Genomic DNA, 7,412 nt, shown 5'->3' on the forward strand with positions numbered 1-7,412 from the left:
AGCCGCCCAGAGTGGCTGGGGAAACCCAGCCAGATGGGCAGGGTACAAATAATAAATTATTATTATTATTATTATTATTATTATTATTATTATTATTATTATGTGATCACATGTAACATGCTAGCTCTTTGAAGCATTCCTCTTCATGTTCTGGGACACTGGGGGGAGGGGAGCTGCTCACAGCAGGAGGGGAAGACTACCACTTCTGCCTCTGATTCTAGACTGCTCTCTGCCACAGTCTCTTCCTGCTCACTAAACCCTGTTATGTCTTCAGTTTCTGACCCCTCCTCTTCCCAGTCTGCTCCCTCTTCTCCCTCTGACTACTTGTCAGCGTCCCACCACCAATTCCCTGGCTCTGAGCCTTCTTCCCCTGGGGGTTCCCTTGGGGGTTCCCCAGCTGCTGCCTCCCACCATGCCTCTGCATCCAGCCAGTCCATGAAAGATGTAGTAGAAACATGACATCTCCCTGTCTGCTGGTCACTTACATGTTATTGCAACACATAGAAGGGCAAATACACATCGAAAAGGCATGTCAACTTGATGGGCTCTAATTAAACCAGTTAAACAGGGAAAGATTGTACCCTTATCCCACACAGCATATATCCCAGGCCTCAAAAAGGAAATGCCATGTGAATGTAATCCTGAAATCACTGCTGTGCTGTACCAGATGCCAAAACACAGAAACCAGAAGGACAGTTAGAGAGTTTCGAAGCCACCTTTTGCATGCACTATAAGGAGATGTCTTGTAACCAAAAACAAAGATAATTTATTCAGAACAGACTGTGGGAATCTGCCATAATGTAGTAACAAGGAGTTCAATTATCCTTAAACCTCTAATTCATCGGCACACGAGGAAACATTCATTTGTTCTAACAGTTACTGATTGCTTTTTGTCTCATTAATTATAAGACCAGCATCATCTATCCTGTGCACCATTATATGACTTTGATTTTCTCCTGCCTTTCCCCCACTCTGTCTCCTTATGGCAACATTAGCCAATATATAGTATTTATTATCTTTCTATCTTACCCTTCCTCCCAAGGGCCTAGGGTGGCAAACAAGAAATGATAAACAGTAACAACATTTTAAAACAATTCTGATACAGAGACAGACTAGAAGCAGAGATACAGCTTAAATAAAATTGTTTCTCATGTGGTTCCATACAGAGGCTTGACTTACAGTGGATTTCAAAGGTACTTTGTTGTTAGCCGCCCTGAGCCCAGCTTCGGCTGGGGAGGGCGGGATATAAATAAAATTTATTATTATTATTATTATTATTATTATTATTATTATTATTATTATTATTATTAGATTTTGCTTACCTCGTATGTGCTTTCAAAAAGTCTAATGACATTTTCAGTGCACACATACGGCAGATGGGTAGCCATGGGTGCAGCCAGGGGGGGTGCAGGGGTGCAGCTCCCCCGCCCCAAATCAAGCAAATAAATAAAAATACTTAACTAACTGACCAATCACATTGCAGTTAACTCATTTATGCCCCTGCACAATATAAATCATGGCTATGCCCATGTGGGCAGTGCTCCCTCTCTAGGATGCTCTTTGCACATGGGACCAACACCCTGAACTCACAAACTTGGTGAAAAACATTTTTGCAGGGTATCGATCATGTGGAAGGAGCCTATGTGCAAGGAGCCTTCAACATGCATAGACTTTGTGCATAAATTCACATTATTTTTGGAGGGGAGCCCTCGGAGTTGGGACCAGGAAGCGCAATCCTCTTACTTCCTTTATGCATTGCGTTATCCACAGATTAGTCATTCGTGCAGGGTTAATCATAAGCATGTATTCAGTTGAAACTGCAGTGTCCATTGCTGCAAACTTAAGAAACAATACCAGCAAGAGATTGGAGCAGGCATAAAGGAACTTGGCTAGAATTGTGCAGTCAGTTCTTACAATGGTTATGAAGATGTCTGCTGCTGTGCATGGTTGTTAACCTTTATTCATTCTGCAGAGCTGTTTCCCCTACCTACAACTACTCTTGTGACACATTCATTCTTCCCCTTAGTTTCTATCATTACAAAACTGATTTGAAGAGTAACATTACTTTTAGTTGTTTCAGAAAAGAAACCATTAATCCAAATATTATAAAATGCAAACTTGATTATCCCTTTTAAAAATAATAAAAATACAGAGATCAAATGGGCCATTGTGGCTCCAGGAATAATTGTGTTAAACATCATTAGTGTGGCAAATTGCTATCACCTAGGATGTGTCTAATAGTCTAATTAAAATTTCTGTGATGCATTCATTCTGTGAAAATAACATTACCTTCATCTGTGCATGCAGAATGACTCAATCATTCAAATAACTAATAATAACAGGGCACTGTCTTATTTCTTTCAATAATGATGAAGTGGCTCATTTATCACCACTTTTGCTTTGTTTAAGAAGATCCGTTCATTTGTTGAAAGCAGTTGCCAAACCTAAAATGATATTCTTCTGAAACTGTGGCTTTATTAGGTTAGATAATGAAATGCTAAGGCATGCATATGTGACATTTAAAAATGTGTGTGTGTTGCAGCCTGCATATTGAAACCAAAATGCAATACAGAAGAACTGTTGAGCTCTGGCAGATTCCAACAATAAAATTAAGTTGCATTTCTCTTGTTATCAGGGCAGCAAGGACAATGGACTCGGGCTGTAGAAGCATTTCCACCACTGAAAGCATTGTGAGATCAGATAAACAGGTGACTAAGTCCTTTATTCCAATATCATTAGACTTTCAGAGAATAAAAATAGTGTGGTATATTTAGCTAAGGTAATACATAAAAGCAATATTGTTGTTGTTGTTGTTGTTGTTGTTGTTGTTGTTTAGTTGTGTCTGACTCTTCGTGACCCCATGGACCAGAGCACGCCTGTCTTCCACTGCCTCCCGCAGTTTGGTCAAACTCATGCTGGTAGCTTCGAGAACACTGTCCAACCATCTCGTCCTCTGTCGCCCCCTTCTCCTTGTGCCCTCAATCTTTCCCAACATCAGGGTCTTTTCCAGGGAGTCTTCTCTTCTCACGAGGTGGCCAAAGTATTGGAGCCTCAGCTTCACAATCTGTCCTTCCAGTGAGCACTCAGGGTTGATTTCCTTAAGAATGGATAGGTTTGATCTTCTTGCAGTCCATGGGACTCTCAAGAGTCTCTTCCAACACCATAATTCAAAAGCATCAATTATTTGGCAGTCAGCCTTCTTTATGGTCCAGTTCTCACTTCCATACATCACTACTGGGAGTAGTAGATATGATGGTCATCCGAACTGAATTTGCCCATTCCCGTCCATTTTAGTTCACTGATGCCCAGGATGTCAATATTTATTTTTGCCATCTCATTTTTGACCACATCCAACTTACCAAGGTTCATGGTTCTTACATTCCAGGTTCCTATGCAATATTTTTCTTTACAGCATTGGACTTTCCTTTCGCTTCCAGGCATATCCGCAACTGAGCGTCCTTTCGGCTTTGGCCCAGCCACTTCATCAGCTCTGAATCTACTTGTACTTGTCCTCCGCTCTTCCTCAGTAGCATGTTGGACACCTTCCGACCTGAGGGGCTCATCTTCCAGCGTCATAACTTTTATATGCCTGTTGTCTTTGTCCATGGAGTTTTCTTGGCAGGAATACTGAAGTGGCTTGCCGGTTCCTGCTCCAGGAGGATCACGTTTAGTCAAAACTCTCCACTATGACCTGTCCATCTTGGGTGGCCCTGCATGGCATAGCTCATAGCTTCTCTGAGTTATTCAAGTCCCTTCGCCACAGCAAGACAGTGATCCATGAAGGGGAAAAGCAATATATCTATAGTCAATAAGTCAATCTGATGATCCAGTAACATGTCAGCTGAGGAGAAAGGGAAGCTTTCATGCTTTAGTTAATGCAAATGAGTGAAATTTGTGGATTTGTGTATACTGTCCTCAAATTGTATTTCTGTTTTCCTGCTTTGGGGATGGTACTAAGATTTCATGGTTCATGAGACCTTTATTGCAGAGATTAATATTGCACAGCTTGAAGTAATAGGATGAATAAAAAAACCTGACTCCTCTTGGAATAAAAATTGTCCAGTCCCAAAATATGGTTTAAAAGCTTTCCTGACAGAACTTGTTCCAAAAACAGTTACAGAAAACAAATAATGATACAACCAAATGGCTGTATAATATAATGTGCATGTCCAGCAAAGATTCAACTTCTTATAAAAAGGAAATTACTCCAAACAGACCTAAAATCAGAAGCAGCAGCACAGGCCAGCACTTCCTGTTACACCTCAAGCGGCAAAACAGGACATGCCACCCCTGCCTGCAACCTTATGGGTTGATGCAAGTGTCAAGCAGGTTTAGGGCTATTTCTGTCATGGTCTCCCACCCTATGCAATGCCCTGCCAGTGAGGCTCCTTCATTGTGTTCTTCCATGTACTGTGTGCAGACATGGCTTTTAACCAGGCCTTTGACTGATTAAATAAAAGCTTGCGCTGGTGTAGGTTGTGTTTATTTTAATGACTGCTGGATTTTCTAATTTGTTTTTGTGTGTGCGTGAGTTGAGTTTCGTTTAAAATGTTGCTTGTTTTATAATCTATTATTATTTAATCCGCTAGCTGCCACAAGTTTCCTTGGTGGCGGAGGAAGATAATAATCACAAAAGAGAACCTGATGTTCATGTGGGTCACTGAATGGGAAAATGGGTAATGTTAATCATCTTTTAGTAAGTGATGTTTTCTTTGCCTAGGCAGTTTCTAGAAATTATACGTCAGCATATTTGGAGAGGTCTTATCTCTTTGTTTCAGAAGACCACACTTTGGGAGATGTGGAAAGAACATTGTGATGAATGATCTTATTACCAAAGCTGTGCTGAGAAGGTTTACGTAGTAGTAGTTCAAATCCCCTCCGTGGCAAGACTTTATAGTTCATATTTGCTGCGTCTGGGACTTTCTAGAGCACTAATTTCTTTCTTGGGTTTAGGAAAGAGATAAATCAATTTTCTTTCAGTCGGGTGCTTCCTTGTCTCCATAATGTGGACCAGCCACCTTGGCAGTTCACTTTTTTATAGTACCCAGTTTGCAACTCCTTCCTTTCACTTTGCTTTTCAACAGCAACATTGTTATCAATATAAATCACCCCACCCCCTTCACTGAGGGGCCAAATCAGGTGTGGCTACTAACGACGAAGTTGGTGGCACTGGATATGTCCACAGTTGGATGTTCATCGTGTATTTGGTTTTGCTAATTATATTAGCTGAAGCAGAGCAGGCTGCAGAAAGGGAAGTCCCCTGGAAGAAGGTGTTCAACTCTCCCATCCACTCCTTTTCTCTAATGTAAAACCATCTCCACAAAGCTGCAACAAGCTCTTCAAGGAGGCTGGCAGAGAGGAACATGAGGAGTATCTGCATCTGTCTCTCCTCCACCTGCTACGATGGAGCTAAATGTAGCTTAGGAAGTTGGGAGTTACTTTGGAGAAAAAGCATGGGAGGAAGGAGTTTAAAATTCCATTCCAAAGTACTACATCCTGGCCTTCAAGGTAGCCTCATGGAATGGCAAATGAGCAAAACAAAAACAGTGTCTAACTAGAGGAGAAGATCTGATCCTGTAGCTATTTGCTGTGGGAAGGGTTTTTGGGTTTATCAGCCCCCTACCGCCATGTTATTCTTCCAATCAAAGCTCAGAAGCGCCTATTGCCTGTTGGGGAAACCTAACACATACAGTGAGGCAAACAGCAGTTTTGGCGTGAAAATTTTCATTAGGAAAATGGCTCTTACAGTGCTGGGGTCCTGATTTGCCTTACCTGCCTGCCATGCCTACTTTTTGCTAACAAGATGAACATTTGAGTTGCAAGTCTCTTTTGCCCTTTGAGGTGCTGGTCTGTTTCAGTGGGCTACCTTGATCTTGTGCTGTTTCAGACATAGAATCATGGCAAGTGGTCTACCCATGCACTTGGTCCACAACCTCCAGCTGTTACAAAATGCTAAAGCTGGACTGTTGATGGACACAGACTATTGCCAGCACATAGCCCCAGTGCTTAAAATCTTGCACTGGCTGCCCATGTGTTACTGAGTGAGGTTCAAGGTTGGATTAATTTTCAAGGCTCTTAACATCTTGGGTCCAGGATAACTTAAGAACCATGTGGCCCCTCATATTCAAGCCCAACCACTGAGATATCTGGGGGATATATCACTCAGGTGTGCTAATGATTAAACAATATACATATGCATGCATGCATGAATGAATTCATGCGGTTTTATAGAAGCTGAAGCCATGTCAATGGGCTGTTTTGTCATCAGAAAGTTTCAGGAGGCCCCTGATTCCATAAACTAACACAGTTTTCATTCTGTAGGGCATGTCTCCTCTGCCTGAAGCATCTTTCAGCTTTTCCCTGACATCTCCCCACCCCTCTGTAGAATGCTCCATATTAATTCCCCCCCCCCAAGCATGTCAATGAATCTTAGAAAATTTCTGGAGAATGCTCTTTGAAGCAGAGTTGAAAATTGCTTTAAACTGATTAATATCCTTGCCTGGTACTTCATCAGTAGTTTGAATAAACTGATAGAGCTTATAGTTTGTGGCTCTTAGCTTGCTATTTCTTAGTTGCACAGCATCATGTCTTTTCCTAATCTGTCATGCGCTATGACAGACATTTTCATTTGGGGATACCTTAATGAGAGGAAGATTAACACCTAAAACCAAGCAAAAAAACCCCAAGCACACCTGCAAATCAACATTTCATTCCACAACCTTATTAAGATAGAGTATTAGGATGCAAGGGTTATGCTTCAGCTTTATTGACTTTAGTGAGTCCCAAATGGGGTCTTTTCCAAATGGCTGAGCTCAACTGGGTTGCAGATTCATATCGGAAATAACAGCAAACAAGCATATGTCTAATTAATTAAAATGAAGCAATATGCAAGGAGAATGTGGTTAAATGGCAATTATTCATACTGACTTGATCCAAATAGTTAAAAAACAAGTCCTTGAAAGGTTTGCAAACAATTAGTGATAAAAATCTTTTAAAAACCAAGACTAATAAACAATAAACTGAATAGGGAGCTTTCAAAGGTACAAAGTTCGCTTTGTACCTTTTTGTTATCTGTGTAAAAACCTCACTGAAGAAATTGCGGATCTTCAACACCACCCGAAGACGGAGAAAATGGCTGCGTGTGGAAAGATGCTTTGGGATCAGTCAGCATCACACAGATTATTTCAGTCCAAGACTCCCAAGGTTGTTAACAATGTAAAGCAAAACCATATACAGGATGCTAACAACAAAAACAATAGAATAAAAGCTTTACAAAATATAGCAGAGACCTAAAAGAACAGAAAGGGAAGAGCTAATTGGATGACCAAACAAACGAACAAAAAGGATTCATGAGCCCATTCAATTGTCCAGGGCTGGCTCTGTTGGGAATCTGAGGTGACATACCCACATAG

The sequence above is a fragment of the Podarcis muralis genome, chromosome 8 (genome assembly GCF_964188315.1).
Source record: "Podarcis muralis chromosome 8, rPodMur119.hap1.1, whole genome shotgun sequence".
Lineage (NCBI taxonomy): Eukaryota > Metazoa > Chordata > Lepidosauria > Squamata > Lacertidae > Podarcis > Podarcis muralis.